This window comes from Bufo bufo, chromosome 1 (genome assembly GCF_905171765.1).
Source record: "Bufo bufo chromosome 1, aBufBuf1.1, whole genome shotgun sequence".
NCBI lineage: Eukaryota > Metazoa > Chordata > Amphibia > Anura > Bufonidae > Bufo > Bufo bufo.
Window position 1 is genome coordinate 723442290 of NC_053389.1, and position 9597 is coordinate 723451886.

Consider the following 9597-nt stretch of genomic DNA (forward strand, 5'->3'; position numbering starts at 1 on the left):
TCCGAAGTCTATTCGCTCATCCATTTGTAGCTAGTGAGTGGGACAGACATTGGCACTTTATCTTAGCATCTTGATCTGAAATACTACAAAATAAACATAATGGTCTCTAAACATTTAAGGGGAGAGTTATTATTCCCTTTACGCCTAAAAAGTGGTGTTAAAAGTGTTGTCTCACATCGGAAAGTGACATTTATTATATAGAGAGAGTTAATACAAGCCGCTTACTAATGTATTGTGATTGTCCTTATTGTCATTTTTCCATCACATTATACACTGCTCTTTTCCATGGTTACAGACCACCCTGCAAACCATTAGTGGTGGTCGTGCTTGCACACTATAGGAAAGCGTCAGCCTCTCTGGTGGTCGGGACCATTGGAGCGCACATAGGCTGGTACTTTTTCCCATAGTGTGCAAACACGACCACCACTGATGGATTGCAGGGTGGTTGGAACCATGGAAACGAGCAGTGTATAATGTGATGGAAAAATGAATCCAGCCAGTAAAGGAAGTAATATGGACAATCACAATACATTAGTAAGTGGCTTGTATTAGCTTTCTCTATATGATAAACGCCACCTACTGAAGTGAGAAAACCCATTTAAAAAGTCGCATCGCCTCTTTTTTGCTTTTCTAAAAGGGGGTGTGACCAGATGCAGCGATAAATTTTATCTTCATTAACACCAGTTTTCTGGCGTAAATGAAGACAGAAATCCATGGCAGCACTAAGTAGATTTCTGGGTAGACGTACTGACTGCAGGAGGATGCGCCTATTTTGTGACGAAGGGTATGCCTTATCGTACATTAGGCGTGTCCTCTGGCAGTACAGGGGATATCAAGACAAGCGCAGAAAGTGCCAGTCCTGATAAATTTCCCCCTTAGGGCTCATGCAGACTAACTTTTTTTCTTTCCGTGTTTTTTTTTTTGCAGACTGTATGCGGAACCATTCATTTCAATGGGTCCACAAAAAAAGTGGAAGGTACTCCGTGTGCATTCTGTTTCCGTATTTCCATACTGCAAAAAAAATAAAACGATTCCTATTACTGTCCGCATTAAGTACAAGGATAGGACTGGTCTATTAGGGGCCAGCTGTCCGGTCTGCAAAATACGGAATGCACACGGACGTCATCTGTATTTTTTGAGGACCTCAAAATACATACTGTTGTGTGCATAAGCCCTTAGGCTGGGTTCACACGGGCGTCTTGTTTTGGCTCCGGATACTACCCGGGTGCATTGTGGCAAACCCGTGTGAGTAGGTACCCAATTGCAGTCAGTTTTGACTGCGATTGTGTTCCGTTGTTCAGTTTTTATCGTGCGGGTGCAATGCGTTTTGCACGCGCGTGATAAAAAACTGACTGTGATACCCAGACCTGAACTTCTTCACTGAAGTTCAGGTTTAGGTTCGGTGTTGTGTAGATTGTATGGTTAAAAAAAAATCTCCTGTTCTTTCTTCAGGACCTGTCAAAGGACCTGTGGTGACGTCACTGAGCTCATCACATGGTCCATCACCACGATGATGGACCATGTGATGTGACGTCACCACAGGTCCTTTAGCCGGCAGCTCATGATTAAAGAAGTAAGAAGAGATCGGCAACTACGCAATCAAGAGGAGGAGGTGAGTTCATTTATTTATTTTTAACCCTCAATTGACCTTCTACTATGCATTCTGTATTAAGAATACTATTATTTTCCCTTATAACCATGTTATAAGGGAAAATAATACAGTGAATAGACTGTCACCTAGCAACCATGCGTGAAAATCGCACCGCATCCGCACTTGCTTGTGATTTTCACCCAGCCCCATTCACTTCTATGTGGCCTCCGTTGCATGAAAAACGCACAATATAGAGCATGCTGCGTTTTTCATGCAACGCACAAGTGATGTGTGAAAATCACCGCTCATGTGCACAGCCCCATAGAAGTGAATGGGTCTGGATTCAGTGTGGGTGCAATGCGTTCACCTCACGCATTGCACCCGCGTGAACCCAGCCTTAGTGATCCAAAAGCATAGAAGCCGTCTCATCGACACTCACTCCGGTGCGCCCTGCACTCAGCAGTGTGGTGGAGAGTGGCTCCTGCTACACTAAGGCTGGGTTCTCATCACCTTTTTGCCATCCGTTTAAGGCCTCATGCACACGACCGTTGTTTGTTTCCGTGTCTGTTACGCAGATTTTAGCGTTTCTGATGCAGACCCATTCATTTCTGTGGAGCCGTTGAAAATGCGGATAGTCCACCATTTGCCATCCGCGTCCGTGGTTCCAGTCCGTCCAAAAAATATAACCTGTCCTATTCTTGTCCGCGAAAAACGGTTCGCGCGGACCCATTCAAGTCAATGGGACCGTTAAAAAAATGCAGAGGCACATCCGATTGTCGTTCGCGTCCGTTTTATTTCAATCATTTGCCATGGCACAACTGTCTGCCAGAACTTGTGCCAATAAAATAATAAAAAAAAAGAATAACATACAGGAAGTTGAAGGTCACAGGTTATGCTAATTGCTAGGCACTTGTGAAAATCACTAGTGTGGTGTGGCAGTGACTGGCTTGCTAGTATTTTCCCTTGCTATAAAAATGCTGAGCTGGAATGTGGAGAAATTGATTAGTTTGGTGCAGGAGAGGCCCGAACTTTGGGACACCTGGTCCAATCTTTATCAGGACCGAGTTCGTAAGGAGTCGGCTTGGGAGCAAGTGGCCCGTAACATGAGGCGGGCCGAATGGTCCCAAGAAGATGGCCGAGGCCGTGCAGCTTTAGGTAAGTGATGGCAATGTCGTTGTACTGTCCTTGCCCAGTCTGTCCCTAAATGAAGTAGCAATAAATTCCATGAGGTCACAATACTGTATATTTTGTGGGCCAGCTTGATTTTGCATAAACCTGTATATGGTTTGGGGAAGAGTCGTGCACTAAATACCATACCCCATTTTTTTAACATTAAATGGCTGATCTAACCTGTATGTGCACTTTTTATTTCGTGACACGTGTCCCTTTTGTAATTGAGCATCCTATAGTTGTCACCATGTGATAAATAAAGGCTTTTAGTCCAAATGGCTTGCAAGACTGATCTCCTCCTTCCTGAACTTATTGTGCATTAGTATTCCCACACCTGCAGTACTGTGCCATGTGCTGTATCATCCGGCCAATTCATACATTTATCAGAGTTGTCAACTTGATTTAGCTTTTACTTTTCCCTTTACTATTTGTACTGATATATTTATTTATTTTTTGCTGAAATTTTTTAACAGTAATTTGTATATTTCATTTCTTTACAGTCAAACAGACTAAACATGGTGGAACAGCTGCCGGGACCAATTCCGCCGGGATCTGACGAGTAAAGGCCGGAGTGGCGAAGGCAGCCCAAAAAAGAGGCCATATCCTTATACTGCCCAATTGCAGTTTTTGCGCACCGGTCATGGATTTGAGGCCGTAAGTATTTTTGTTGTGTGAAATGTGAAAAACCTTATTTACTGGTTATTACTTGCTCCAAATTTGGGATTTTTAGCCATAGTGCTAAAGAATGTAAGGGCCTGTGTGTCGTACAATTGTTGACCTATCCTTTGTGTCGGTGACCAAAATAATTTTTGTGGGGTAGTAACACCGGCCACCACCGATGATGACACGACACGTGCAGAGCGCACATGCCGCCTCCCGTATCTCTTTTTTCCCTGTGTGGCTCTATTTTCTAGAACAAGTCACATAGATGTCAGCAATCAGAGCAGGAATCGAGAAGGGAGATGGGCCATTCGCACTGCACGCATTGTCTCCTCATACAGTTGATCGTCATGGTGGGCGGCTGTTCTTCCCCTGCCAATATGATCTTGTGTACTTATCCTGTGGATAGGTCAGAAATATGAAAATGTCGGAAAAAGCCTGTTGCCCTTTTGTGGCCCTGAATAGCGCAGCCATTTGGGTATGTTTAGTTATGTTCATAATTTGTGGAACATACACGCTAATTTTATTATGGTGGTTTCAGGATTTGGTACCTGTTCTGTAGTGTAATTATCATTTACATATGTTTAATGTTGGCTTACAAACCTCAACATGGAGTCTTCAAAGTTCAACTATATAAAATGACACCTACAGAATCCGCTTATTATAGAGTATAATGATGCTCCAACACTGTCCGTACAGCTGAATAGTAACTACTACTGCCACCATGGCCTTGTGATGCGTGGTCCATGTTGCTTTTTAGGAAATGAAGTTCTTTTTGGGTTGACATTACATACGGATATGGTAGGATTGTGGAAGCAGGCCAGATACAGAAGAGACGGACAGAATTTCAGGACTGCTTTTGGTCCTTGAATGTGTATACCTCGTTTTGTGCTGGACTGATCCAAACGCCATTCATTTTTTTACAAATAGTTTCACATTTGGTGTTGTGAGCTAATTCCCAATACAAATGTTATATTTTTTTTGGAAACAAATTGGAAAAATCACATTGAAGGTCATAATCCAGAATTATGATAAAATCTGTGATGTATGCATGCTCAACGTATATGTAGTTCACACACAGTTGTTTTTATGTTTCAAACATTAACTACTTCTGAAATGTAGTAGGCAAATGATGTAATATATGTTTTCATGTCATTTTTCTATACAGTACTGTGGACAGTCTGGATGACCCTGAGGACTCAGACGGGCCAAAGTGATACGCCGGCAGTGTTTTCTCCGGCAACTAGTCCTGCCCGCTGAGGAACCGGACCAGCCATCACAGGCCGAGCCCACCTTATCTCCACGGAGCCCATCACCAGTACGGCAGCCGCAGCCCAGGCATCGCCGCAATGTCCCTCACTCTTCCTCTGGGCAACCGGCTGGGGAGATGATAGATGCCCGAGTCATTGAATTCCTTGCCCAGAGGAGGAGTGATGGCATTGAGGAGTTAATGCTGAGGGGCCTGGCTCCATTAATGAAGCAAGTGCCCATTGACAGGCATCAAGAATGTGTGGCTTCAATGGCCCTCGTTCTTAAGATGTATGCCTCCCCTTACCAGGGAGATATACACTCCAAGATAAGTCATCTGCGCATGGAAATTTTGAATATCCCCCCACAGCACCATGGACGCAGCTACCACCAGCCTCAACACTAACCTCAAGGGCCATCTTTTACCCCCCCAAGCAACTTAGCAACGCTCACAAGAATCAACAGCACCTAGTTACTAACCCAGTTTTGCAACTGGGGCCACTGATCCTGGCCATGTGCGGCCACAAGCATCCTATGGTCATGGCTCGTTTACACAAGACCTTTTTGATATATAATGCCAGATGATCAGAAATGTTACATGTTTTTGTACCCTATTGTTTTAATATCATTTCTTTAATTACATGCTTAGTAATGAAAATTTGGAATCCAAAATTAAAAATGGCTTGTGTAATTTCTTTATTTACACCAAACATTTACAGTTCTTCAACACATGTCCTAAACACATATACATGCACACCTGTTTGGAATGAAAGAAAATTTTATTTTTGAGGAACATAATCTGTATTTTGGTAATGTGAACATGAGGTATTAGAAGATTTTTTTGGACCATTACGCTAAATACTAACGATGTTAATGTCGTTGACATTTTGTGGAAAACCTCTTTAGTATTGATATTTACTTTTAACTATGTGATGGCCAAAAAACCTTAGCCCGCAAGCCCACGTCAAGGGCCCTCAATCTCTTGCGAGTCCCTACACTCAACTACCACAATAAATTAACAATCTCTCTGCAAAATAATAAAAAACTAAAGAGCCCAGAAGATTTCCAAAACTGCCACGAATAGCGTCCCTCTGCCATGGCAAGGACCCCTCTGGGCTGTAAAAGTAGTCTGCATAGAGTTCCCGAACTGCAATGCCTGCAGTCCCAGGTCGTCTATGCAGGGTCCTTTCCAAACTCAAACCTGATGACGTAGGAAAATCTTCCATGTCAACAGAAGAGGAAGCCTCGTGAATCCTGGTGAAGTTGTGTAGAACAACACAAGCTTGAATCACCAGGGTAGCATTCTCCGGATCCATCTGTATGGATGACAAAAACACCCTCCACTTGCTAGAGAGTATTCCGAAAGCGCACTCAACATACCAACGGGCACGAGTCAAACGGTAGTTGAAAATACGCCTCCTGACATCCAAGCCACGCTTTGGGAAGGGCCGCATAACATGGGGAGTCAATGCAAACCCTTCATCCGCCACGATGACAAATGGAGCCGGTGGACAAGCAGATCCGTCTTCTGGACTCGGGCAGGGCAAGCTGGTTGGCACGAAGCCGCTCACCCATTCTAGAAGCACTAAAGATGCGAGCATCTGCTGTACTTCCATAGGCCCCAATATCAACCATTATAAACCAGTAGTTACTGTCAGCAACAGCCATAAGCACTACCAAAAAATATTGCTTAGAATTGAAGAAACGGGACCCAGAGTGAGGAGGCTTCTTCACACGGATGTGCTTGCCAGTTGGGAAACTGCGACGAAAGATTGAATCCCTCTGCGATCCGAACCCAATCGTCTGTCTTGGGCTGTGGCATCACCGTCTCTCGGAGTTGATGCCAGATGACATGGCAAGTGTGACGCACAAGCCGAGAAATTGTTGAGGTTCCTAAAAGAAACTCAAAATGCAGGGATGCAAAAAAGTTCCCAAAATCCATATCAGTAAGCAGCACATAAAAGGGAACATCCCATACATGATTTGCCTACAATGTTGTATACGAGACATGTGTTTAAACAATCTATGTCCATTCACGTATTTATATAAATATTTCACGCGAATATGCCTCTATTAAAGAAAATGTAGCAGCAATTGTGGTGTGGCCAGTACTCCCACAACTAAGTTCCAACACCTGTGTTTACGCCATTTGCATGCAGAAGGTATGGGCGACTTACAGGATGATTTGAACACTCTGCATGATGATGACATTACATGTCCACAAATTAGAAACCTGATTAAAATAAACAACTGCCTTGATTCTTGCCATGTTATGTGTCACGAATTTAAGCCAAGAAAAAGAGCCATGGTAAAACAGCAAAGACAAGCAACCAAACGAACCTCTGTACCCTGTAAAGACTACATAAAATGGCCACCAAACCAAACTCAGGTGACCAGCATATATACCACTATCCTGAGTGGAGATATTAAAATTAAACTTTTTTCTCTTCCTTTGTTTCTGACGGACAGCAAAAGAAAAAAAGACACACGGAAACGGAACCCCATTTTGCGGACCGCGTGCATGAGGCCTAATGAATACAAAAAAACAAAACATGTTAACTGACGCCATACAGGGGCATCTGTTCACAACAGAGTTCCACTGTAAAAAAAATATATATATATGTATATATACAGTACAGACCAAAAGTTTGGACACACCTTCTCATTCAAAGATTTTTCTTTATTTTCAGGACTCTGAAAATTGTAGATTCACACTGAAGACATCAAAACTATGAATTAACACATGTGGAATTATATACATAACAAACAAGTGTGAAACAACTGAAAATATGTCATATTCTAGGTTCTTCAAAGTAGCCACCTTTTGCTTTGATTACTGCTTTGCACACTCTTGGCATTCTCTTGATGAGCTTCAAGAGGTAGTCCCCTGAAATGGTTTTCACTTCACAGGTGTGCCCTGTCAGGTTTAATAAGTGGGATTTCTCTGCCTTATAAATGGGGTTGGGACCATCAGTGGCGTTGAGGAGAAGTCAGGTGGATACACAGCTGATAGTCCTACTGAATAGACTGTTAGAATTTGTATTATGGCAAGAAAAAAGCAGCAAGAAAAACGAGTGGCCATCATTACTTTAAGAAATGAAGGTCAGTCAGTCAGCCGAAAAATTGGGAAAACTTTGAAAGTAAGGGCTATTTGACCATGAAGGAGAGTGATGGGGTGCTGCGCCAGATGACCTGGCCTCCACAGTCACCGGACCTGAACCCAATTGAGATGGTTTGGGGTAAACTGGACCGCAGAGTGAAGGCAAAAGGGCCAACAAGTGCTAAGCATCTCTGGGAACTCCTTCAAGACTGTTGGAAGACCATTTCAGGGGACTACCTCTTGAAATGGTGTTAATTCATAGTTTTGATGCCTTCATAGTCATGAAAATAAAGAAAACTCTTTGAATGAGAAGGTGTGTCCAAACTTTTGGTCTGTACTGTGTATATATACAGGGTGGGCCATTTATATGGATACACCTTAATAAAATGGGAATGGTTGGTGATATTAACTTCCTGTTTGTGGCACATTAGTATATGTGAGGGGGGAAACTTTTCAAGATGGGTGGTGACCATGGCGGCCATTTTGAAGTCGGCCATTTTGAATTCAACTTTTGTTTTTTCAATAGGAAGAGGGTCATTTGACACATCAAACTTATTGGGAATTTCACAAGAAAAACAATGGTTTGCTTGGTTTTAACGTAACTTTATTCTTTCATGAGTTATTTACAAGTTTCTGACCACTTACAAAATGTGTTCAATGTGCTGCCCATTGTGTTGGATTGTCAATACAACCCTTTTCTCCCACTCTTCACACACTGATAGCAACACTGCAGGAGAAATGCTAGCACAGGCTTCCAGTATTTAAGCAATTTTGAGCGTGGCATGGTTGTTGGTGCCAGACGGGCCGGTCTGAGTATTTCACAATCTGCTCAGTTACTGGGAATTTCATGCACAACCATTTCTAGGGTTTACAAAGAATGGTGTGAAAAGGAAAAAACATACAGTATGCGGCAGTCCTGTGGGCAAAAATGCCTTGTGGATGCTAGAGGTCAAAGGAGAATGGGCCGACTGATTCAAGCTGATAGAAGTTTAACTTTAATACATTTTTTGCCACTAACAAAGCAAGGGTTAACAGCCAAAAAAACTCAATATTTATTGCCCTGATTCTGTAGTTTACAGAAACGCCCTATATGTGGTCGTAAACTGCTGTACGGGCACACGGCATTGCACAGAAGGAAAGGAACGCCATGTGGTTTTTGGAAAGCAGAATTCACTGGGATAATTTTAAGCTGCCATGTCATATTTGAAGACCCCCTGATGCACCCCTTGAGTAGAAACTCCAAAAAAGTGACCCTATTTTAGAAATTACACCCCTCAAGGTATACAAAACTGATTTTGCAAACTTTGTTAACCGTTTAGGTGTTCCACAGATTTGGCAGATTTTCCATTTTAATCCATTTTACAAAGCAACGGTTAACAGCCAAGCAAAACTAAATATTTATAGCCCTGATTTTGTAGTTTACAGAAACAACCCATATGTGGTCGTAAACTGCTGTACGGGCACACGGCATTGCGCAGAAGCAATGGAACGCCATATGGTTTTTGGAAGGCAGATTTTGGTGGACTGTTTTTTTGACACCATGTCCTATTTAAAGCCCCCCTGATGTACCCATAGAGTAGAAACTCCAAAAACGTGACCCCATTTTGGAAAATACGGGATAAGGTGGCAGTTTTGTTGGTACTATTTTAGGGTACATATGATTTTTGGTTGCTCTATATTACACTTTTTGTGAGGCAAGGTAACAAGAAATAGCTGTTTTGGCACTGTTTTGATTTTTTGTTATTTACAACATTCATCTGACAGTTTAGATCATGTGGTATTTTTATAGAGCAGGTTGTTATGGATGCGACAATACCAAATATGACTA